This window comes from Prionailurus bengalensis, chromosome A3 (assembly GCF_016509475.1).
Source record: "Prionailurus bengalensis isolate Pbe53 chromosome A3, Fcat_Pben_1.1_paternal_pri, whole genome shotgun sequence".
Taxonomy (NCBI): Eukaryota; Metazoa; Chordata; class Mammalia; order Carnivora; family Felidae; genus Prionailurus; species Prionailurus bengalensis.
The window spans coordinates 124,498,083-124,525,414 of record NC_057354.1 but is presented as its reverse complement, the minus strand read 5'-3'; the positions used below and the strand labels follow the sequence as shown (position 1 = coordinate 124,525,414).

At 36.8% G+C, this 27,332-nt stretch overlaps 1 protein-coding gene across 2 annotated transcripts in view; it reads right to left on the bottom strand.

Annotated features, from left to right (window-relative positions):
* The window catches only part of LDAH (lipid droplet associated hydrolase), a 107,673-nt gene extending 94,147 nt beyond the window's left edge, over positions 1-13,526 (bottom strand). Inside the window, exon 1 of one of the 2 annotated variants that reach the window (XM_043604454.1) lies at positions 13,407-13,526. The gene's annotated coding sequence lies outside the window, so the exon portion shown is untranslated. Of the gene's footprint in view, positions 1-13,200 lie in introns of both variants that reach the window. The other variant, XM_043604455.1, reaches the window with a different exon arrangement.
* Positions 13,527-27,332: the final 13,806 nt, after the last annotated feature.

The following is a 27,332-nucleotide window of genomic DNA, read 5'->3' as shown; positions in this document are numbered from 1 at the left end:
ATGCACACTGAAGAGCCAGCCACCTGACCTCTGTCACACACAGTAGGCTGGAAGTGCCTTGCCCAATAGAGCTCTGGGTTGCTTAAAAAAAAAGGAAGCTTCTTCAACTTCCCATTCCAGCAGTACCCAAAGCAGTGTCCCAACTTCCTCTGTACCTGCCTATCAGCCTCAACTCACTTGGAGTTGTTCCTGTGGCCCTTCCATGCAGGCACCACACGCTCCAGACCTCACACCTACACCAGCACCCTGGTTCACTCTGCACACCCTCCCACCAGTCTTGGTTCACGTCCTGACATGGCAACTGTGGATCAGCTTTGGCGCAGGCAACCACCAACTTTCTCTATCACACACTGGGCTGCAACCACACCTTTTAAATAAGATCTAAACCCACGTTCCCAGTTTGTCTCTTCTTGGGTACTTTCCCTCATCCCTAGGGGATCTTTAGAGTTTTCTTTATATAGTAACTTTATAGTTTCTCTTCTTCCACAGCTTAATAATTCCTTATATTAAATTAACCATGTGAGTTACTGTGTGGCTTCCGTCTCTTGAATGGATCTAGATTGATACATCCTGCATTGTCTATCCAGATTTTTTTCTTCAAATCTTTCCCATCTTAGACGTAGCTCAAATCCTACCTCCTACTTGAGGTCTTCCCTGAACACCTCAAATAAACTCTAAACTCACAGCACCTTTCTTTAACATAAGTCAACAGTGGTAAAGGTAACCAGGTAAACTTCACCTGGTAATCTATGCACTTGTTATTCATGTCATGCCATACTCTCACAGCACAACAGTCAACAAACTCACTACCGGCACCACCCAAACCTCCCCAGATTGACAGCCACCTTAGGTTAAGGTAAGGATTGGACACAGGAAGGAAGAAAACATTAACATACACCCCAATCTCCATGTGTAACCCAAAGTCTAAAACTTTCCCAAATAAAACGACTTAGAAAATAAAAAAAATTCTTACTCAAAAAGTGGGAACTCCTCTTCATTCAAAATAAATTGACTAAATAAATGAAAGTATCATCTCACATTTTCTTAAGGATCGATCTTTAGCTCACTAATACATGTCACTGTACTCCAATCTCTGAAACTGTCACAAAACAGAGTATATTTATAAAGCTCTTATGACATTTATAAAATGTTGGAAATAATGAGATTTAACTGTTCTATATTGCATTAAATTAGAGCACCATCCGAGAAGACACTGGATAAACCGCATACTTGCACTAGAAGAGAATCCAAAGTTATTAACTATATTCTATTCAGAAATACTTAACTTTAAGCACGTGACATGTTGGGAGTTTGATTAGCCACAAAATTAATAAGAATTCAAATAGATAAGAAACTCAAACACAGTCTATAAAATCTGGAAAACAAAAAATTAATTACGCCTCTAAAATACCTCAAATAAAATAAAACTAAGAGACCTGGAGTAAACCTATGTATTACAGAGCATCTTTTTTTTTTTTTTAAATTTTTTAATGTCCTTATTTATTAAAAAAAATTTTTTTTTAATCTTTATTTATTTTTGAGAGAGAGAGAGAGAGACAGAATGTGAGCAGGGGAGGGGCAGAGAGAGAGAGGGAGACACAAAATCTGAAGCAGGCTCCAGGCTCTGAGCTGTCAGCACAGAGCCCGACGCGGGGCTTGAACTCACAGTCTGCGAGATCATGACCTGAGCTGAAGTCGGACGCTCAACCGACTGAGCCACCCAGGCACCCCAACACAGCATCTTTTAATTTTACTCACACTTATGTTTCTGATTCCCACATAGCCAAAAATAATAATAATAGTAATAATAAAAATAAATAAATAAATGAAAAGCAAAGGAAACCTTAACAGTAAGAAATTTCAAGTTCTTCCTTACCTAAGAATCCAAGGTGATTTGGTCTGCAAACAAGTGTCCAATTAAGAAGGGACAATGTGTTCTAAGTATATAATAGTAGAGGGTGATGGCCCTACCTACAAACACAGCCTATAAGCAATCTTAAATGAAATCAGTTTTAATAACCAGCAAGACTTAGGGTGGATAAAAACCAAGTGTAAATACAATTTGTGTAACTTAGGTAATCTTTACTTACCTAAATATAGGTGTTGATCTGTTTTTATTAATGGGTTTAATTTTATTTAGAAAAAAATTTTTCCAATTAAATCTTACACAAACCTAGACAATATATAAAACAGAAAAGCAGCATTTGATCAGTATAAATTTTACAGTTCAAATTTATAATATTTATTTATTATAAAGTCAGCCGGTGAGAGAGTGAGGCTACATTAATGAACAAAAATATTTGCAAGTGGAGTTATAAATGAGTCTCATTTAGCTTTAGCATCCAAATCCAAATAACATTCGCATTTCATTTTGGCTACTCAATAAGAATTCTGCTTTATTCATGCATGTAAGAACTGCAAATGATAAAAGTATTTTTAAAAAACTTGTGTCATACAAAACAAAACACAATAAGGTATCACCTCACACCTGTCCAAATGGCTAAAATTAACAACACAGAAAACAAAAGATGTTGGTGAGGATGCAGAGAAAGAAGAACCCTCTTACGATCTTGGTGGGAATGCAAACTGGTGACATCTACTCTGGAGACAGTATGGCGGTTCCTCAAAAAATTAAAAGTAGAGGGGTGCCTGGGTGGCTCAGTGGGTCGAGCGTCTGACTTTGGCTCAGGTCATGATCTCATGGTTTGTGAGTTCAAGCCCCACAGCAGGCTCTGTGCTGACAGCTCAGAGCCTGGAGCCTGCTTCGGATTCTGTGTCTTCCTCTCTCTTTCCCTCTCCCCTGCTCTCACTCTGTCTCTCTCTCTCAAAAATGAATAAACATTAAAAAAAAAATTAAAAGTAGAACTACCCTATGATCTAGCAATTGCATTACTAGGCATTTACCCAAAGGATACAAAATACTGATTTAAAGGGGCACATCCGCCCCGATGTTTATAGCTCCATTATCAACAATAGCCAAATAATGGAAAGAGCCCAAATGTCCATCAGCTGATGAATGGATAAAGAAGTTGTGCTATATGTACATAATGGAATATTACTTAGCCATAAAAAAGAATGAAATCTTGCCATTTCCAATGACATGGATGGAGCTATAGGATATGCTAAGCAAAATAAGAGAAAGACAAATACTATGATTTCACTCATATGTGGAATTTAGAAAATGAAACAGATGACAGGGGAAAAAGAGGCAAATCATAAAACAGACTCTTAACTATAGAGAATAAACTGAGAGTTGGAGGGAGTTGGGTGGGGGATGGGCCAAATGAGAGATGGGTATCAAGGAGGGCACTTGTTGTGATGAGCACAACCAAATATGTGTTGCAATGTCCAGATAGTCTTCAATTAAAGTACACTAACTTTGAAACAGAGGTAGTAAGATGATTTTCTTTCAGAGTTAAAACACTAGGGCTGTGTTAATGTCCCACAACTACACAGAGCAGAGCATATACTTTGCATGTACCTGAGCCCTGACTGACAGTTAATTAATGATGTTTCTGGGCACTAGTACTAAAACTACTTGTAGAATATTTAGTCACTAAACAAGTGAAAATTGAAATTTTTAAGTCCCAGTGATGAGATGTAAAATTTGTAACTGTTTTCTTTTTTTTTTTAATTTTTTTTTCAACGTTTATTTATTTTTGGGACAGAGAGAGACAGAGCATGAACGGGGGAGGGGCAGAGAGAGAGGGAGACACAGAATCGTAAACAGGCTCCAGGCTCTGAGCCATCAGCCCAGAGCCTGACGCGGGGCTCGAACTCACAGACCGCGAGATCGTGACCTGGCTGAAGTCGGACGCTTAACCGACTGCGCCACCCAGGCGCCCCTGTAACTGTTTTCAAAACACAACATAAGAAGTACATATATGTACAAAAACAGCAGCAGAAGCTTTATTTAAAGTTCTGTTAAGTTTTTAGTTACTCTATTAATGAATGTTAACATACTGGAGAGCTCTATGAATCTGGTGAGTCTGGGGTTGTTTTAAATTTAGTTTAAAACGTATATTAGAATTAAGTTCAATCCCATGTTAGCAAGGAAACCCTTGCTTATGTTGAAACCATATGAAAAGCTAGAGAAAAAACAGTACTGGAAAAAAAAATCTGTTAAAAAAATCAGTAACCAATAAAAGAACTGCTCAAGAATGTGTAATAAAAGAGGAAATAGAGGATATAATTAATATAAATATAAGAAGAAAGCAGAGAAGTAATACAGATCAAGTGTAACAAATAAATTAAAAAAACCCAGTAAAACTACTTAAGCCCAAATATAACAGTAACAAATTACATTTACAAATTAAATGTAAATAGACCAATTACACTAATTAGATAAAGGCAAAGATGATCAGATTGGATAAAAATAAAACAAGTAATTGTGTGCTACTTATAAATAATACACATTAAGAATAAGGATACATAATGTATAAAAGGATGGAAACAATAAACCATGGAAATACTAATCAAAGAAGAGATGGTATAGTTATACTGAAGTCAGATTTAAAAAGTAAACTTTAAAGTAAGAAGCACATGAGACATAAACAGGAACATTTCAAAAAGTCAATCTACCAGGAGACCATAACAATTCTAAATAAGTATGTACATAATATTTTAGCCTCCAGAGATAAATTAAAAATTAGCAAATGTAAAGGGAGAAATAGATTGGACCACAATCGTGGTAGAGGATTCTGACGTACCTCAGTATCTGAAATAATAAACAAAGAAAAAAGCCAATAAAAATATAGAAAAATTGAATTACATAATATTTATATTAACATAATTAACACAATCAGCAAGTGTAGAATTCCGTGCCACATAATTGCAAAATGCACATCCTTTTCAAGTGCACATGAACATTTACCAAAACTGACCATATACTGAGCCATACAGCAAGTCTCAATAAATTTCCAAAAAAATGAAATAATAGAGTATGTTCTCTAACCACAGTGGAAATTAGATAAAAATAACAAAAATAATAAGAAAATCCCCCAATTTTTGGAAATTAAGCAATAAATGTCCAAATAACTGATGAGTAGGGGAAGAATTCACAATGTAATTGAAAACTAAGTAATAATGAAATAAATAATGAAAATAAGAAATTTCAATGTATGGGATGCAGATAAAGGTATGACTGCAGGAGAATTTAAAGTCTTAAAATGCTTTCTAAAATATTAGGGAAAAAGAGCTGGACATTAAAGATGTAACTATTTATCTTAAGGAGTTAGGAAAACTAAATGAATCCAAATAAAGAAAAATAGAAAAAAAAGAAAATAATAAAGAATAGAAGTTAATGGAATAGGAAAAAAGTTTACATTTGAGAGGATTAACAAAGCCAAAAGGTTAGCCTTTCAAAAGAGTTGTAAATAAATAAGCCCCTGAGAAGACTCATAAAGAAAAAGGGCATGAATAACCAATAAGATGGGAAAAGAGGCTATCACTCTAGGTTCTATGGACATTAAAAATATAATGGAGTTATATCATCAAAATGATAAAGAATATCATGAAGAATTTTATGCCAATACATTTGATATGGGCAAATTCCAATACAGACAAACACAAAAAGGCTAGAAGACTCTTAATAGTCCAATAGCTAGTAAAGACACTGAGTCCGTAATTCCTGGGCCAGATGAGAGTCAATGCTTAGGGAAGAAATAACAGCAATCTAACAGAGCTGCCTGGAAAACAGAAAAAGAGAGATCACTTCCTAACTCATTTTATGAGCCCAGCATATCTTGGTATCAATACCTGACATTATAAGCAAGAAAAGTTACAGGCCAACCTCGCTCATGAACATAGATGCAAAAACTCTGTTCAAAATATTAGCAGACCAAATCCAGTGATTCATACCATGGCCATACATGACAATCAGATTGTGTATATATCAGAAATGTGAGGCTGTTTAAACATTCAAAATTTAGTCAATTTACTGCATTAACAGAATAAAGGAGAAAAGCCATATAACCATCTCAACCAATACAGAAAATACACTTGATAAAATCCAATAATCATGAAAAAACTCTTTAGAAAAAAAAAAGGGATCTTCCTTGATGAAATATAACTATCTATAAAAGAAACCTACAGCAAACATTTTATTAAGGGTGCAATGCTGAAAACCAACCCTACCCCCACCTCCGACCCGAAAGTTTGAGATCAAGACAAATCTGCTATCAACACTTCTATTCTGTGTTGTACTTGAGGTCCTAGCCAATACAATAAGACACAGAAAAGAAATAAAAGTATGTGAATTGGATAAAAAGAAAGCAAGCTGTCATTATTCACAAACAAGATCGTATATATTTTATGAGTGTTCCAGTTACTCTTGCGACATAACATATTACCCCAAAATTTAGTGGCTTAAAGCAACCATTTTACTATATTCATGGATTCTTTGGGTCAGGAATTGAGAAATGGCACAGCAGAAGAATATCCTATTTCTAATCCATAATGTTGGGGACCTTTGCTGAGAAGACTCAACAGCCGGGTGTGTGATATGTACACTGGGGGCAGGAGATGCCATCTGGAAGTATCTCTATTTACATGTCTGATGACACATGCTGCTGTCAGATAGGTTTTGGCCAGGAACACCTGCACTGGACAACTCTATGTCGTCTTTCCACATGGACTATTTTGGGCTTGTTCAGAACATAATGGCCGAGTTTCAACAGCAATTGTCTCAAGAGGACCAAACTAAAACAGTAACCTTTTAAGACCTAGCCTCACAGGTCACATGGCATCAGTGGCATGTTAGCCACAGCCTACCCATATTCAAAGAGAGGAAAAATGAACCCCTCTCAAAATGAAGCAAGTCAAAGTCATTGCAAGAAGAATATGTGGTATGGGAGTTATTGTGGCCAACTTTGGAAAACACAACCTACCAAAATAAGTTAAACAAAGATACATAAATTTCAGTTCTGCAGAACTTTTCAAGTTACACTAATAAGAATTTTTGAGCCTTTAAGAGAGGGACAGAATATACATACAACCTTCTAAAAGCTGATTTGACCAATTTTGTCAATGGTGATCATATTAACTTTTCCCTTTAACATCTCACTCTCTTTTTCTTTAAAAATTTTTTTTTTCAACGTTTATTTATTTTTGGGACAGAGAGAGACAGAGCATGAACGGGGGAGGGGCAGAGAGAGAGGGAGACACAGAATCGGAAACAGGCTCCAGGCTCTGAGCCATCAGCCCAGAGCCCGATGCGGGGCTCGAACTCACGGACCGCGAGATCGTGACCTGGCTGAAGTTGGACGCTTAACCGACTGCGCCACCCAGGCGCCCCTCACTCTCTTTTTCTTAACAGTTTGGGAAAGTGTTGAAGGCACAGGAAGTCTGATAGTTTTTTAAATGGGGAAGGATTTGATTAATGTAGTTCTTTTAAAAAAGACTGTGAAAGACAGAGAAAAAAAAAAAAAAAACCCAGAAGAATACACTAAAGCTTGGATACTATCAAAATAACCTAAGCAGGAAAAGAGGGTGGGAATAAAGGAGTTGAATGAGAGACTAGAGTCTTAGTAATGATTCTGTATGACAAGCCAGGGAACGGTGAGTGCAAAGATGACTTAGATTCTGACGCTAAAGATGAGGAGAATGAAAGCACTAGTCCACACAAAGGGGAAATACTGGGGAAAGGAAGTTAGTTGGAGGAAAGGAAGCTGATTCAGTTACGAACACAGCAAGTTTCAAGAAAATAAGCGACAATACCAGAAGAAAGTGGGACCCACAGAGCTAAAGCTCCAGAAAGGTCACAGTAGAGAGATGATTTGCCCAGCTCCTTCTTAAAGAGCTCCTTTGTCTTGGCTTCTATGATATCCTCACTGAGAACCTTTTCCTCCTCCATTGCCTGTACCCGAAGGTTCTGCCCCAGGCCCTCATCCCTTTGAGTGCTAACTACTGAGCATTTTCATCTGGGTGCCTCACTGATGCACCAAACTTTTATAAGTGTCAAAAATTAAAATCATCTTGTTTCAAAAATAAACTCTACAGATCCCATCCTAGATCCTGACTTTGTTGTTATAGAGAGTACCATTATTCACCCAGTCACCTAACTCAAAAGATTCTTTGACAGCTCCTGCTGCAATTTTAGGGGAGGGGAATTTCCCTAAGCAAGAAAAAAAAAAGCCAGCTAAAAAATGAAAAGGAACAATTAGAAACAGGCATGAACTAAGAAGATATGTAAAGTCATATAAGCCACAGGGGAATGTTTCCAGAAAGTTAGGAGCTGGTAATGAATTTTTAAAAACATACAAATGCCAAAGAGCAAAAGAAGTGAGGCAATAGTAAGAACTCACATTTTAAGAGTACTTTCTATAAACCAGGCACTGTGCTAAACACTTTATACATATTGTCATCACTTAACCCTCACAACAAATCTTACGAGATGGGTACTACTGTTTCCTCCCTCTACCCCAACAAAACATATGAGAAGAAAATTGACTGAAAGATACTAAGGAATTTGCATAAGGTCACACAACCCGTAAACTGGACTGTGGTAGAGTCAGAATTTGAACCCAGATGTCTGAATGACTCCAGAGGTCATGTTCTTTGTTTGAGAAATTTTACATACACACACACAATTTCATTTGAATGTATAAATGAGATATAATATATACTGGGATTTTTAAAAAATGGTCAATTACTTTTTAATCTTTTATATGCCTCATTTCTACCTCTCCTTTTCACGTCCATGCATATTACTCTTAAACTCAAGTTACTAACTCAGTATAAGGTCTTCCATATCTTTCTATAATCACATACACATATACATAAACATTTATATGAATTTTGATAAATATGAATTGCCAGTATTTGGTATGTAGGAGCATATTATACACACTCCAATGTATTTTACTTTCATAATAATACATAAAAATCCTGCTAAGTCAGAGTGTAACTCTAATTCATTATTTTCAATGGTTCTATAATATGGATACACTATAATTCATGTGACCATTTCCCTGCTGACAGGCGCTCCACTGACTCCCAGTATTTTGAGACAATGTTGCCATAAGTACTCTTAAATCCCCATGTTCTTACATATATCCATATACACCAGTTCTTTTGTTTCTAATGGCCAGATTCCCAAGTGTGGAATTCCTGGGTTGAATTTTAATAGGTGTTGCCAGATGGCTTTCCAAAAGGGTGTCAGAATCACATTTCATCCAGCAATCTAGGAAGGTATCTTTCCCTCTATAATCCTATCATCAGTAAGAGTTACCATTATTTTTAATTCTTTTAAGTCTTCGGGTATAAAACATCGCACTCTTTAGTTTGCATTTCTCTGGCTGCTAGTGCATTTGAACATCCTCTCATGTTTGCTGGGCTTTTGGACTTTGTTTTCTATGGAATGTCTATTCATATTCTTTGCCAACATTCCAAATGGGTTATCTTTTTATTATTGACTTGCAAGAGAATTTTGTATATTGCTGACCCTTGGCCCTTTTCTGGATTCCTATATTTTACATATAGCTTCTTAGATGTTTATTTTCATTTTTGTTATTCTAGTTTTTACATTTAAAGTGTTAATCCACCTGTATAAGTATCTGCTTTGTTTTCTTTAAGATAATACCATTTAATAAAGAAAACATCTTTTCCTCCACTGAATTAAAATACAATCTTTTTCACATAATAAATTTTGATATTTACCGGGACAGAGTTTCTTAACTACAGAAATACAAAGCACCTTATAGTCAAACTTCAGAAAACCAAAATAAGGGGAAAAAATCTTTAAAGGAGCCACAGAGAAATGACAATAGTAGGTATAAGGGAACAGTAATTAGAATGTCAGATTTCTCATTAGATATCAGGGAGGCCAGGAAAATGTGGCACAACATTTTTCAAGTGCTGAAGGAAAAAGACTATCAACTACAAATCCTGTATCAAGAAAAACGACCTCTCAAGAATGAAGGGGAAATAAAGATATTCTCAAATGAAGAAAAACTAAAGGAATTTGTCCCTTACAGACCTATCCTTAGGAAATTCTCCAAACAGAAAGAAGTAAGTGAATAAGGTTTAACTTCAGAGGAGGACGAACAATGGAATGATTAAAAGCAATGGCAAATATAAGGGACTATCCTTCTCCTTATGAAGCTCTTAAATCATATTTGATGCTTGAACCAAAAGTTCATAGCATTATTTGATGTGGTGCTCAATGTATATAGAGGAAATAGGACAATTACATATGAAATGTGGAAAGGGTAGGGGCGCCTGGGTGACTCAGTCAGTTAAGCGGCCGGCTTCAGCTCAGGTCACAATCTCACAGTTTGAGCCCTGATTTGGGCTCTGTGCTGACAGCTCAGAGTCTGGAGCCTGCTTCAGATTCTGTGTGTGTGTCTCTCTCCACCCCTCTACTGCTCATGCACACACTCTCTCTTTCTCTCTCAAAAGTAAACATTAAACAAATTTTTAAAATTGGAAGTACAGAAAAATGAATGGAATAAAGAGCAGTTTTTTGAAAAAGATCAATAAAATCAATAAAACTCCACTAAGATGAAAAGAGAGAAGACACAAATTACTAATATTAGGAATGAAATAGGGGTTTATCACTAAAGACTCTAGAGTACCTGTGGGTTGATAAAAGACAAAACCAGACAAGGACAGCACAAAAAAAGAAAGAAAACTACATACCAATGCCTGTCATATCTATACCTTAATAAAATATTAGCAAAAAGAATCCAGCAATGTATAAAAATTATTATATGCTATGATCAAGTGGGATCTATTTCAGGTACACTTAACATTAAGAAATCAATGTAATCCTCCATATCAAGATGGTGAAGAAGAAAAATCATATATAAATTAACTAAATACACACCATGTGACCTAGCACAATTGCATTCTTGGGCATTTATCCCAGAGAAATAAAAACATGTTCACACAAAACCTTCAAACAAAGGTTCATACTAGTCGTAACTGTAATAGTTCACAACTGGATACCACCCACATGTCTTTCAACAAGTGAATGGTTAAACAAACTATGGTAAATCATACCATAGAATACTACTCAGCAATAAAAAGAAACAAACTATTGATACACTCAACAACTTGAATGGATCGCAAAGGAATTAATGCGAAGTAATCTCAAAAAGTTATACACTGTATGGTTGTGTTTATACTACATTCTTGAAACAGACAAAATTAAAGAGTTGGAGGACAGACTAGTGGTTTCCAGGGGTTAAGGACTGAGGTAGGATGAGAAGGTTGTGGCTATAAAGAAAATGGTGGTTATATGAAGCTATATACACACACAAATGAGTGCTTATGGAATGGGGGAAATCTCAATAAATTCTGTAGATACATTAATGTCAATTTTCTGGTTTAAAAAATTATACTATAGTTATACAAGATGCTACCATTGGGGAACATTAGTTGAATGGGACATGGGGACCTCCTTATATATATATTTTTTGCAACTTCCTGTCAATATATAATTTATGTCAGAATAAGAAAGTTTTTGAAACTACACATGTATTTATTTAATTGCAATTGGTATAAGTGGAATTAAAGAGAAAAACCAAGAATCTTACCACACAGTCACATGTAAGCTTCAAAACATACAGCTGCAAGTCAACACATAATAGATGCATAAACAGAACCTTTTTTAGTCTGCTATTAAATTTATATTCATTTCATCTTTCTCCAAATAACATATTAGAGAAGTCATCATTTTCTATATTGACTTGATGATAATCTCACCAGTCGCAACAAAACCACCTTCTTTGTAATTCTTTTCATTTGTGCAGTACATTCTCATCCTCTCTTCTGACTTTAACAATGCCTGCACGACAGGACGTACAACTGATGTTATGTTATTTGTCCAAGGTTATGGGGCTTTTAAATGGCAAAATCAATTCTATAGTCTTCTGACTCCTATTCCAGTATTTTCCAGTCACATAGCACTCTGAAATTTTATGTAATACTATTGAATCTGAATAAATAGCACAGTATTGTAGGAGAAAGTCAGAGAAGGAATGGGCATGATGCACATTATACCAAAATCCTGCAGGCGTTCACCTTTAGGTGGAAAAATTGGGGATGGGGGGAACCAAAAGAGACTTTCCTATTTATCATTTTAGAAAGAAGCTTAAAAAAAAAAACTTCATGAATAAGATTTCAGAGATTTCCCCTAAGTTTTCTGGGTTTCTTTTTGTTATATCTATCTCTTTCATCACAGGGATTTGCTCTTGGAACAAAAGTGGCTAAGAACTACGGGTTCAGATATAGACTATGAACTCTTCCAGTGTTTGGCATACAAGCATACAAGACACAAAGCAGGTGCTCTGTTACTACTTGTGAGAGGAGAAATGAATTTGTGAATCAAAGAATACATGTCTCATCTTGCCTTGTGTGAAAAAATAAAAAAACTCAAGGGTAAGAATTTACAGTTAAGGCCTTAGGGTGAAGAGTGATTATAAAGCAGTGTGAGCACAAGATGCCTGCTGCAAAGAACATCTAGAGAGCTGTGAAGTGGGTGTGGGTATGGGTGTGTCATTCGGTAACAGTGGATGATTATGGAGTGTTTATTGTGTGTAAAACACTGTTCTAAGTGCCACAAGAATTATCTTGTTTGATAAGACAATCTTAACAAATGGATACCAATGTATCCCATTTTACAGATGAGAAAAATTGAGGCACAGACTCCTTCTTTAAAATACCATGATGCAGGGCAAGCAGTTGAGGCAACTGAAAGCCCCAACGGTTTCCCCAACATGCTACATTCTAAGTTCAAAGGAAGGAGCTCGGTTCTGACGTTGGTGCCACAGAAAAATACTTGAGCAACTAAGGCTGAACATCAAACATGTGGTAGGGAAGTGTCAAGTTCAGACACTGGCCCACGAGTCCATACTCAAGGGTACCTGGTGTAACAAATTTGGAAGAGGATGGGGGGGAGGAGGCTGATCCGAAGGAGAAAACTGAGGTCAAACCAAAACAGCCTTTAATGACCCCGCCGATGGATAAGTGGGATGCTCGAGGGAAGACAGTGACTAGTCCAGGGCTAGTTAGAGGCTTAGAACTCTTAGAATTTCTTAGAGGTGCAAGAACTCTGACCTTTGTGGAGTCTCCGGCCCAGACTGGCCCCTGCTAGTCACTTCTTCCCGGCCAAATGCCCAATGTCCAAGCCCCTACTCCCAAAAGGGCCGCCATAAACGTCCCGCAGGCAGGCTGCAGTTAGTACAAACGGCTCCTTACCGCGCCCATAGGAGCGACTGCTGGGACAGCATCAGAGTGGATCCGAACCTCGAGCGGTCGCAGCAGTTATTTACGCCCTGCGGGCCGTCTAGCCCAGGGCAACACAGGCTCTACGAGAAACCACAGAGAGGAAGGTCTCTGGCTCCCCTGTGCCTGCTTGCCTGTCGGTTCTCGCGCAAAGTCGTCCCCCCAAGCCAATGCCTCACCTGTCGGCCTAGGAAACAGCGGGCTCTATCGCAACGCTGCTGCTTAGGCGGCACTCGGAGCGGAAGTCCCGTCTACCCTTACGTCATAGAGCGGCGCCGGGCACCACTGCGGAGAGGCGGTCCTTTGAAGATGCGCGACGTTCTCAGGTTTGCGAGGCTCTTGAGCGTGGGTTGGGGCATGTGTTCCCTGTTCAGCGAGAGCGTCGGGAGGGTGTAGCTGTTCTGGACCTTTGTCTTCCTTTTCATTTGAATGTTATCCTCCTCTTATTTCAGTCAATCTCGTTTGCTTCTTCCCTTACCGCGTTGTCCTCCCTCCGTTAATGGTTTCGTCTCTTTCTTTCCCTTACCCATATACATAGGAAAGTTGATTCTCAGTGGACCTTGTTTGTTAGCATTAAGAGGGCCAGCCTCTGCTACTCCACACTTTAGAAAAATTTGGAAAATGTCGATTCCAGAGGTATTTCGAACTTAACGTACCCAAGCTCCGTGAAGACAGTTACACTGATCTTGTGAACTGTTGCATTCTCAGTACCCAGCGCATAGTAGCTGATCCGTGTTCATCTGTCCAAAAAGGCAGTAGTGAATGTGACGTCGTTTTGTAGCCAGGGAGGGAAGCAGACAAGTAGGCTGGCAAACCAGTAATCTTACTCACAGTTAGGAAAGAAGCTTTGATTCTTTTGTATGCAACATTTCAGTGATAGGACCACCATCCAATGGGTTGTTAGCAGTGGACTGGTACCTCTTATTCATTACCTCTCCATTTTTCAGTTTTACTTCCTTAATAACAGTTAATGAGCTTAGAAAAAGCCTCTCACTTCCTAATAGGTTTTTTTTTTTTTTTTTTTTTTTATGAATTAACTCATTTTTAGTCCTCCCAACAGCCCAATGAGGTCAGTATTAACATGTGACCATAGAGTCTGGCAACACAAATACACAAACTAAATGAGTGATTACATTGCAATGGCATTACATGATATGTTCAAGGTATTTTTTCTCATCACTAATGCACAACTCAGTGTGTGCATTTCAATGAACATGATTAACTAATGCAGCCTTTCTTTGAATCCTTGTGAATACATTTGTGGTGCTTTGCTCAAGTGATTTATGTCTCTGATTTCATTAAATAAGCCTATGCCAGAAAACCTAACCAAGAGAGTTCAATCACTTAAAAACAAAAATCTCTTTCCAGACTGATGGCCACTCTATGATTATCTCCATTTTTATCTGCACAATAAAGTAAAGCACAGAAAATTAACTTGTCCAACCTCACTTGGCAGAGCTGGATTCTACAACTCTATATGGTACATCATGCTTGGATGAGTTCCCACTCCCTCTGCTATTGTTGAAGCACTTACTCTTCTATACCTGATTACTTGAAGCAGCCTCATTGTTTTCCACGTCTTCTTGCTGTTTCTGGAATGCTCATGCTGTCTTCATGAAAGCTTTCATTTGTTTTGTGCACACTCTTCCCTCTGTCCAGTATGCTCTTCTTCCTCCATTCCCTAATCCCTCCACCACCACCCCCCTCAACTGCAACATATGATGCAAGATTCACTTTGGAATGGCATTCCCTGGTGCCCCAGGTATGGTGAGGTCCCTCCTTTTTAGTCCTATATCACCATTTATATTCTGTTAGGTTGCTTATTTGTCTTCAGCAATAGACTGTGAGGTCCTGGAGGACAAGTACCCCTTCCTTCTTTTATCTTTGTATTCTCTAGGTCTAGAATAGGGTATGAGACATGGTGAGCATTCTGTAAAGCTGTGTTCAAATGATTCTGCTCAAGTAGTGGAGTGGAGTGTGCTGTGAGGCTTATAGGATCCATTCGGCATTTATTCCAGGTAAACTTGCATTGTGGAATTTTTATGTGAGTATCTTTTTCCACACTGGTTTCCAGGTCTAATTAAGAAAGAGACTTCCTTGCAAATTATGCTCCATACAGTCCTTGAATAAAGACTGTGTTAATATTCTTATGCATGTATTAATTTATTTGAAGGTCTGGGTATTTTGAAATCAAGTAATCTTTTCTAGTTTTATCCTCCATCAATGCTTATGAAATTTAGTGTGCATTAAGAGTCATCTAGAGAGTTTGTTGAAACAGGGATTCTTACTTAGTAGGTCTTTAGTGGGGCCTAGAATTTGCATTTCAAACAAATTCAGAGATAATGCTGCTGCTACTGCTATTTCTCAGGTCATACTCTTTTCATGGCTCTGCATTACATGGTAGTCATAGAGAAATGCTTGGTGGGAGGACAATCGTCTTGATGTATAGTAATTTGTATCTAAGAATATGTATAATTGTCATCACTTCTAGCATTTACAACAGATGATCCACAGAATATTTTTGTGAAATGGATTTGCACTGCAGCATTCATTTATTCTTTTAAAAAATATATATATAATATATATTGCCTGCTGTGTGCTAGGTATTGTTTCAGATGCTAGGGACAAGAGAGAAAGATCTTTGCTTTCTTTTTTGTTGTTTGTTTGTTTATTTATTTATTTAGTTAGTTGTTTTTAATTTACCTCCAAGTTAGTTAGCATATAGTGCAATAATGTTTTCAGGAGTCGATTCCAGTGATTCATCCCTTATGTATAACACCCAGTGCTCATCCCAACAAGTGTCCTCCTTAATGCCCCTTGCCCATTTAGCCCATCCCCCCACCCACAACCCCTCCAGCAACCCTCAGTTTGTTCTCTGTATTTAAGAGTGTCTTATGTTTTGTCCCCCTTCCTGTTTTTATGTTCTTTTTACTTCCCTTCCCCTTATGTCCATCTGTTTTGTGTCTTAAATTCCTCATATGAGTGAAGTCATATGATACTTGTCTTTCCCTGACTGATTTATTTTGCTTAGCAGCGTACCCTCTAGTTTCATCCATGTTGTCGCAAATGGCAAGATTTCATTCTTTTTGATTGCTGAGTAAAGCTCTATTGTATGTATGTATATATACATATATATGTGTGTATATATATATATATATACATGTGGTGTCCATATACATATACATACATATGAATGGATAAAGATGTGGTGTGTATATATATATATGTATATATATATATACACATATACATATATACATATGGTGTATATGTGTATATATGGTGTATATGTATATATATATATGCCATGTATACATATATATGTATATATATACATATACACATCATATATATATATATATATACACACACATATATATACATGTATATATACACACACCACATCTTCTTTACCCATTCATTCGTCGATGGACATTTGGGCTCTTTCTATACTTTGGCTATTATTGTTAGTGCTACTATAAACATTGGGTGCGTGTGCCCCTTCGAAACAGCACACTTGTATCCCTTGGATATATACCAGGTAGGGCAATTGCTAGGTTGTAGGGTACTTCTATTGTTAACTTTTTGATGAGCTTCCATATTGTTTTCCAGAGTGGCTGCACCAGCTTGCATTCCCACCAACAATGCAAAAGAGATCCTCTTTCTCCGCATCCTCACCAACATCTGTTGTTGCCTGTTGTTAATTTTAGCCATTCTGACTGGTGTGAGGTGGTATCTCATTGTGGTTTTGATTTGTATTTCTCTGAAGATGAGTGACATTGATCATTTTTTCATGTGTCTGTTAGTCATCTGGATGTCTTCTTTGGAAAAGTGTATATTCTTGTCTTTTGCCCATTTCTTCACTGGATAATTTGTTTTTGGGTGTTCAGTTTCGTAAGTTCTTTATAGATTTTGGATATTAACCCTTTTTCTGATATGTCATTTGTAAATATCTTCTCTGAGAAGGATCTTTGCTTTCTTGAAGGACATCAGATAATTGAGAAAGTAAGAAAGAGGAAAGTAATAAAAGAAAATTAAAGGACAATGTGAAAGAGAGTGGCTAAATTAGGTTGGGCAGTCAGGCAAGTATGTGAACTGACCTAAATGGTAAGAAATCAGCCGGAAGATCTAGTGGAAGATAATTCTTACATTCATTCTCATTCCCTGTGTGTATTTTATTTATTTAAAAAAATTTAATTCCAGTGTAGTTAACACATAGTGTTATATTAGTTCCAGGTGTACAATACAGTGTTTCACCAGTTCCATACATTACTCAGTGCTCATCATGGTAAGTGTACCCTTAATCCCCTTCACCTATTTTACCTACCTCCCCTCTGGTAACCATCAGTTTGTTCTCTATAGTTAAGAGTCTGTTTTTTGGCTTGTCTCTTTTATTTATTTTTTCCTTTGTTCATTTGTTTCTTAAATTCCACATATGAATGAAATCATATGGTATTTGTCTTTCTCTGACTGGTTTAATTTGCTTAGCATTGTACTCTAGATCCATCCATGTTGTTGCAAATGGTAAGATTTCATTCTTTTTCATTGCTAAATAATATTCCATTGAATGTATATGCCACCACTTCTTTATCCATTGATGGATACATGGGCCACTTCCCTAATGTGGCTATTGTAAATAGTGCAGTGATAAACATAGGGTGCATATATTCCTTTGAATTGGTGTTTTTATTCTTTGGGTAAATACCCAGTAGTGCAATTCCTGGATCATATAGTAGGTATATTTTTAATTTTTTGAGAAACCTCTATACTGTCCTTTAATATTAGCTGCCTCGTATCTTAGAGTACTATCCTTCATCCACTGCTCTATCTAAATGCTTCCCTCCTCCCCCACAGCTTTAAATACCATTTATAGACAACTCTCAAAGTCACATCGGCAGCCTAAACTGCTCCCATAGGTTCCAGGCTTATAGATCAGATGGCCTCCCTAACATCTCCACTTGAAAGCCAAATAGGCATCTCAAAGTTAACATATCCCACACAGAATTATTGATTTCCAACTCCAAGGGCAAGAATGCATTCAGATCTCAGTACAAAGTTGAAACAGGACCTGAAAAAGACAAACAGTTGGGAACTGAGGTAGAATTCTCTCCTGACTTCACTTCTCTCTGGACATCTGTTTTGTCATCATTCTTCAATCCCTAGGCTACCTGAAAGTATATGGCTGTTCATGGCTCATGCAATCTATGTTTAGATGAGGAGTCATTAGTGCTGTTCAAATAGTTTCTACTTCCTACCTTCTGGGCATTTGCTAGGAATGCACTTCCTTTATACTTGGGGGGAGAGTGAGAGGAGGAGAGAGACCAAGAGGATGTGAGCAGTTCTGTCCAGTGAGTTGTGAGGAAAAATGTTATGTCACTTCCAGGCTGAGCAGTTGATTCCTTGTGTGAGATCCTTCAAAGTTTCAGCTTTTTCTTTGGCACAGTGATGACAACATTCAAGATGGTGTCTGTCCCAACAGGCTGTATCCTTGAGTAGCTGCTGTTGCATAAAGCCTTCTGATCATCCTGGGATGAACACATAGAAGAAAGAAATCCACCTCTGTGTTAATTTTGGTGTGGTTATGGTAGTACATTGTAGGCTGTGCAGACTGACACACAGAAACAGCCACACAGGGAGGCTCTTTCTTCTCACTCTCTTGATTTTAACTCCAAATACTCAGGGGGAAAATTTCCGATTGGCTCAGCTTGGATCTGGTTTTTAGCAGTCGTCCAATCATCAGTGACATGGGCTAGGGGTCATATTGTACCTTATACAGAGGGGCCCTCTGCTCCAGTGAAGGGGATCATAGGGAGTAGGCAAACATTCCACAAGAGTGTTTACTGTAAACACACATGGCTATAAAATTAGACAATTGTACACTGATTTAACAACAGTATATGAAATTGAAAATTTTTAACCTTTTACATGAAAATTTTAGACACTCATTACTCAATGTTTATTGACCACCTATTACGTTCCAAACTCTTCCAGGCACTGAGGACACAAAGGCAATCCAAAGAGAAAACACTTGGTCTCACAGAAACACAATAAACAAATGAAAGGCATTAATGTCTGATGATGGGGAGCTAAAAGGGTAAGAATCAAGAGTAAGGAGTGCATTAGTTACCTATTATTGCTTAACAAATTACCCAAAACATAGCAGCTTAAAACAGCAGGCATTTATTATCTCACAGAGTTTCTGAGGCTCAGGAATCTAGGAGTAGCCTAGATGCGAGGATCTAGCTCAAAGTCGTTCATGAGGTTGCAGCCAAGCTCATTGGTCAGAAACGCAGACATCTCAAAGCTCCCCTGGGGCTGGAGAATCCACAGCTAAGCTCAGTCATGTGATTGTTGGCCAGTCACTGTTCCTCACTGGCTATTGGCCAGTGGCTGATCTACTCTAGAGACATCCAAGGGCTCATTTATAAGAGCATTCAGGAATGGACTCCACATTTTATTGATGTAGCAATGTCCACAAAAAGATGCGATGCAAGGTTTTCTGATTATTTAACTTCATGACTGAGTGGCAAGGAATCATTTATGGAAAGAAACCTTTAAAATGTAAATTGAGGCTTATGTCGAATAGGCTAATTATGGAACTCTAAGGGATGTAAATGACCAAAAGGAGAGACAGAGACTTTTGTCATCTAATATTTATTGAACATTTATTACATGCCAAGTTTTGTGCCAAACACTTTATATAGTTCTAGAAGGGGAAGAGAAATTTGAAGTCAGAGTTCAGGATGATGGTCTCAGATAATGGTCTTTCTTTTTGCCCTATCCATTCAAATTCATGTCTGAGTCCTAGAGAGAGAAGGATTATAGCAGGAAGCAGACAGAAGTAATTTTCCCACAAAACCTATGAGAGATTTTGGGATCCCAAAGTAGTTCCCCTCAGGAACTACCATGACTAAATATGATACCAAGGAAATATGTCTCTTGTTGAGCACAGAAATGTCTGCACGGTGTCCAAGGACATGAAATGATTTCAGGGGACTGTCAACCATATGCAGCCCTTACAAGGAAGAAAGTGCAGTGGAGGTAGCGTCAGAGCCTCTTGGCATTTCATGGGCGATGTTGCTGATGAGAAAGAGAGGAAAAATGGCTGCATTTCTGATATGGCCCAGATCAGCTATGTGGGGACACTTGAAGATAACTCCTAGAAACTGCCACAGTTGTTGAGGACCCTTTCATGGAAGTAAGAGAGTAGTTGGGGACACTGCAGAAGGGATGGAGAGCCCACAATAGCAGTGAGATTGAAACAGAGAAAAATGTAACACCTAGATATTTATGATAGGAAGGAATATTTCTGGTGGATGTTATAAGGATGTCCGAAGGACCTGCACTTAGTCGTAGAATATGTTCCCCTCTTCCTCATTATTCCATTGCACATAAAGTTGAAAATCTTGGTTAGACCCCCTTTGAACTAGGATATGTAGATTGAAGATTATGTAAAAAGGGACAAGAGGAAGAAAAAGAGCAAAGACACAGAAGAAAATAAAGTTTTTTTTCTAAGTGTAGAAGAAAACTAAAATTTGTTCTTAATATATGTTCTAGAGATAGAACCACTAGTCATAAATATCAGTGACTTTTGAATTGTGGTTTTCCATTGGCTCTAATAGTGAATTTTATTCTTTGTAAATTTTTAAGTATAGATAATTCTAAAAGCTTGTGAAACATACAATTGCTTCATGCAACCTCCATAGGATAGCTCTGCTGTACCGTGAGATCCACATTAATATCTTTTCAAACACCTTAGATCAAGAAAACTGATCCACTTAGTGATTTATTTATCTTAAATGTAAGTTAAAAATCAATAGCTAAACCATTCATAAAACCATATTTAACTCCTATATTATAGCTATCCTGTGCCAGCTGGCATTTAATTTTGCAGAGACCCAAAGAGATAGATGGCCCTAAAAGCCAGCACACTTGAGCTGTGAGACTTGGAAATTCTTGCAAAAGTACTGTTCAATGATAGCATTGCCTTCATTGCTTATAAAAAGAATGATTTTTTTAAAAATCTGGCAAACATCAACATTTAGATATTTGATACATCTCATATATATATATATATATATATATATTACAGAAAGACTAAAATAATATTTTTAAGACTTTCAAGGTCATTCACCATATATAATGTAACTGCAACTCCAAATGTTTCATTTTAATCCATCAATATGACCCATTAATTCCCCTCAATGAAACCCACATCATAAGGAAGCTTTTAATGTCAGGGCAGGGTACAGTGAGGATAAGAAAAATATGGGAGATGTAGTTCAGCTATCACTATAAATTAAAGACAAAGTAGAGACACATGAATATTCCTTTAGAGTACAGTATGTTTCCATTTTATTGGATTCCTCAGAAATGAATTGCTCTGTTCAACCTAGTTTTTGTGGACTAGTAATATTGTTACTTTTACAAATTATTCCTTCTTATTTTTCAGTGGAGACTTTAATGGAAATTCCCTAGGAAAATAAAAATGGAATTTTTCATAAATCAAAATGTCTTTCCATATCATCCATTTGTTGAACAGTTGTGGACTGAAAAATGGTCCTCCCAAGATGTCCATGTCCTAATCTCTGGAACCTGTGAATATGTTACCTTACATGACAAAAAGGACTTTGCAGATGTGATTAAGATGTGTTAAGGATCTTGAGATGGGGAGATTATCCTGGATCATCCAGGTGGACCTAATGTAATACCAAGGGGCCATAGGAGAGGAAAGTGGAGGGGGGCAGAATCAGAAAGGAGAATGTGATGGTGGAAGCAACAGTTCTATCAAAGAAACAGATAACAAGGTACTATGCTGCTGGCTTGAAGATGCAGGAAGGGGCCGCAAACCAAGGAATGTAGGTAGCCAATTTCTGGACAAAGCGAGGAAATGGATTCTCTCCTACATCTTCCCAAAAGAACAAAAGCCTGTCACCACCTTAATTTTAGCCCAGTGAAGTTGAATTTGAAGTTCTGGTCTCCAGAACTGTATAAGAGAGTAAATTTGTGTTGTTTTAAGCCACAGATTTGTGGTAATTTGTGGAAGCAGCAATAGGAAAGGAATATACCAACTAAATAAAGACTTAGATCATTTCTGTTTTGTAAACAAATAAGCAATATTAAACAAGTAGATTCCAAGCTTCAGAATATTAGCTATTGCCAAAACACTATGCCTTCTCTTCCACCAAATATTTCCCCTCAGTGTACCTTTGTCCTGTTGTTGGCTGAATATTCCCGCTTGATGTGACTTTTGACAAGTATTTAGTCTTGACAGAGAGAAAGCCAACCGACTCAGCTAATTTATGTTTTTCTCTAATATTGAGCTTTCTTTGGGTTTAGCCATATGTGTTAGTTTTTTTTTTAATTTATAGTTTAAAAATGCATTATGTTGTGATCTTAAAAATTGCAAAGCCATCTTATTCTCAGCCTAAACCAACCAAGCTAACATATTTAATAGCTTTAATGAGACCCAAGCCTACAATTCAGCTCTCTAAATTATCCATCAGAGATACCGCCCTCTGTGATCCTGGGTACCACATAACAGAGGAACTAAAATGTCTACTCTTCTCCTGCCCTGCATTATGGTTTTTCTGTTAAACTTTTGCCTTCTTGGATTTAGATACCTTTAAAAGAGTCATGCTTGCCTGTCTTTTCATAGCCAAGTTCCTAAAAAAAATAAAATGTACTCACATTGTTACCATAGAGTTCAAATCCATTCTTAGATTCCATTTTCATTCGTGCTTTTCTTTAGAATTCCTAACTGAAATTAACAAAGTTAAACAAAAATTTTTAAAAGAAATGTTAATATTCCAATATTACTAAAGGATCTCAGCTTTTAGTTCTGGCATTACCCATTTTTGTAACATTTAAGGAGGTCATAGAACCACATTCATTTTCATTTTGGGGGTGATTCTTGCCCCTGGGTAGTAAAACTGAAATATCAACCCCAAAGAGCATCTGTGGGAGTTGAGTAGATGTGTGAACTTTTGACTGCTCACATCTGGCCCTCTCCCTGTGTCTGGGGAAATGCCCTACAGATAAGTCCTATAAGATCTTAAGTATTCTTCTAGACTTGGTTTGAGTTAACTTTTTCTAGCCCAGGAGATGAGATTATCCCACATAAAACTGTCCTGATATTGTAGACGAGCTCATCATCCAGTGCCACAGTGAATAGCATGCTCTTAAGTCAGAAGAGGAGGAATTCAGTTAACTATATGTTGGGTAAGGAGAGCCTTTGACTGAAGGGAATTCTTGAGTCCTGTCTTGAAAGATAGCTGGTATTTTCATAAAGGAAAAGGAAAATGGCATTCTAGATGAGGAGATAATTTAACAAAATTAACTGGTCTGAAATGGCATGATCCAGTGGAAAAAAGTTGATTCTAGTCATAACTCTGCACAATCAAAACAAATAACACTTTTTACCTTATATGTTTTCACTAGGGTTGTGCACATTTTTTACTAATGAATTGCCCTGAGCTCTTCCATGTGTATTTCAACATCCAAACCTGTGTGCCCTTACATATCCTATGTCCTGTGTTTAGAATGCAGTTGCCTTCCTTGGTAACCCTACCCCCGAATAGACCAGAAAAGTCTGTATGCATTTTCCAATACTCAAGTAACACTGCCCTAATTTTCCTAGGCAGCAGAATTAGGCTCCTGGGATTTTGAGATACCTTGAACATCTCTAACAGTCTAGCACTTACTACATCTACAGTATGTTCACTTGACTGTCTTTTGTCTGTTTGCTTTTTTTGCTGAAACATTTAAAAGAGAATTCTTAAAATGATACTACTTTAACCTTAAATATTTTAGTGTGAGTCTCTAACAGATAAGGACTTTTAATAACAGAAACAGCAGCACTGTTATCACCCCTCACAAAATTAACAATAAGTCAGTAATATCTTTTTATTACCCAGTTCTTATTCAATTTCTTGAATTTCTCTAAAATGGATTTAGCTGACTGCATCCTCAAGGTTCCAGTTGGGGGCTTCTAAGACAACAAAAGGATTTGTGTTTTACCATTGGAGTACCTTAAGATTGTCATTTAAACTGATTGCACAACCTCTGTTTTGGCACAGCAGGAACAAAAATTAAGATAGAAAAAAGAATGGAGAATAAAATTTCAGCCTTGAGGATAGCATGGCTTTGGATTTATTATATAATGTACTCTTCTGGGCCAGTTCATAGCCTTCTGGGGGAGAAATCTATCTTGTCCATCGAAGTCCCAGATCACCCAATTCTAGGTGGAATAGCCTCCTGAGGGTAAGAGCAGGACTCTCCTTATGGGTCTCTTTCTTGAGGGATGTAGACCATAGACTCATGGTCAAACCAAATGAATTTTTTTTTTTTTAAAAAGCTAAAATGTATTCTCCACTTCCAATGTTTCTCTCCAAGGTGAAGGATCAAATTAATGTAATATTCCTGGCCTCTCTCAATCCCTTCTTCTCTCTGCCCAAGGAAAGTGGAGTGACTTGCATGATATATAAGTTTTGGAAGAATAAACCGGGCATGCTTAGCTCATTTCTGTTTTCTTCTCCGAGCTAGCTTCCCACAGCATGTAGGAGGTCTTTGCTTCTCCATGATATAACCTGGGCAAGTCTCCACCCTAACTGAATGCTATTTGAGTAAATCTAATTCTGGGGTTCACTGTGCAGCCCCTTTGGACTAACGTGTCAACTGTGGACCCTAATATAGCCTTTATTGGAAATCCAGATGATGTTTTGGTCTCCATGTGTTCTATTCCTAGTCTTCAGATTTTTTTTTAGAACCCTGATGAAAATGGAGGGCACTATTTTGGGAGTATTCTCAAAAACACAAACAATCATAAAATGTTATGTTAATACAATACTATATTCTATTGGTTAATATTTTATGTAGGATTTTATATTGATATTCATAAGTGGGATTAATATGTGGCTTCTTTTAGCGTTTTTGTTACCAGGATTACACTAGCTTCATAAGAAGAATTTAGACATTTTCTTTCCTTTTTTTTTTTTTTTCCTATGCTCTGGAATAATTTGAGTAGTATTGGAACTAACAGCAATTTATATTTTCCTAAAACCACCCTTTTAATTCAGTTTCTCAAGTTAATTTACTAAGAGTTGAGCAAAATATTCGCTTATGAATCTTGCAGTTTCCTCTATTTGTGGTTATTCCCTTGTCATTTCCAACTTTTGTGCTTTCATGGTATTGCTCATTTCCTCACTTGATCAGATGACCTAAAGATTTATGTTAATGTAGGTTTAAGATTTTTGGAAAAAACATTTCTTGGATTTATATGTTTCTCCTTTTAAATTCATTATTGCATATGCGTTATTTATGATTCTTCACTTCTGCTTTCCTTGGCAATCTTTTTCCTAACTTGAGTCTTATTTGTAAATATAAATTTTTTTAGCTATGAATTTTCCCCTGAGCTTTACTTTGCTTGTATCCCATGATTCTGATGAGTAAAGTCATTTGATAAACAAGCAGATGTGCCCAGTTGAGAGATCTGTTGTCCTGTGAAGGAGATAGTTGAGTGACCTATTGTTTGGATAAATATGTTTTCAGGAAGTCATTTAAGCAACAAAGTTGTTCCCAATAATTTCCTGCCCTTCCACCGGAAGACTTGGTTTTGGTGACCCATTGGTATCAAGCTTGGCTATATGGCTTGTTTTGGACAATGAAATGTTAACAGATGGTTCATTGAAGGATTCTCCCATTTGTCTTTCCTCTCTACCCCAAGATCAGTATGTCCCATATTGGGACTGTTCATTTGAGCAGGGTCCCAGAATGAAGAAGATACAGAATAGAGGTGCAACCAATCAGTTAAAGACATGTAATGGGAGCAAGAAATAAATCTTTGTTGTTGTAAACTGCGGAGATTTTTGAGTTATTTATTATTGTAGAATAAGCTAGCAAAACCGTCCGCTATAGCATGTACTGAATATATATACAAACGCATATAGGTATATATTCTATATTCCTTCATATGTACCTTTATATACTATATACTATATATCATGTATACCTAGATATAATGTAGGAACATCTTTTGAAAAATAAGGTATAAGTAAATTTTATGGGACTTCAGGTGCAATTCTTGCTAATTAAATTATTACAAAAATTTATAGTTGTGTTTTTGCTTTTATGACACATCTGTCGTCATAGCCATGATTTGTCTGATGCTAAGTCTTGGGTCAGAAAAGTTCCTCTGTTACAACTTTTTTTCTTTGAGAAAATTCCTTGCTCTATACCCATCACCTTTGGGACATGGTTCTAGAAAGCTAATAATATGAAAAAAAAAAAAAAAAAGAAAGAAAGAAAAGAAAACACTGGCTCTACTTGTTTGCAATTTAAAAATTCTGACTTCATTATTCCTTAAAACCAGTGGAAATGACCCATAATCTTAGTAACATATTTTTATAAATGTTGTCTCTTCCAGAATAAAAGTGTCTCCTGTAACTATCAGCATGATATATGAAGATAGTTTTAAAAAATTCCTCTAAATAGGAAAAAGAAAATATTCTAATTTTTTCTTGAAGCCATAGTCAAGAAGTCAGGTAATATTTAAAGACTCTAAAATATGCATCTTATTTTGAAACCACAGATTAAGAGCTGTACTTTTATTTAGCAAGTACTTATAATTTTACAATTATTTTAATATTATGGGTTACAGAACACTGTTGTAGTAGATCTAAGCAAAAACATAAGATCAAAAAAATATTTGAAAATATTAATTTTGGTTCAATACCTCCTTCTCTGTATTGTCATTATTGTACATGGCAAAGCTGGCATAAGAAAATTTGGTTAAATATCTAATTTTACACTTGATCTTAGTTAGCTAAAAGGCTAAGAAGTGATTTTTAAATGTCTAATTTTGTTCTTATAAACCCCAATTCTCAATATGTTAGTACAAATCTGAGTTTTAGTATGCTAATCTCTGAGTAATCAAATATGCCTAGGAAAAAAATAATCTGCGGGCAACTGCATCTACAGACCATATGATTTACATTATTAGTACTTTCCATGTAATAATTCTACACATTGTTATCATTAGCAACACTATTTCAATCATGAATATCACCAAGTTCAGAAGAAATCATTTCTGAATTGTCTCTATTAGA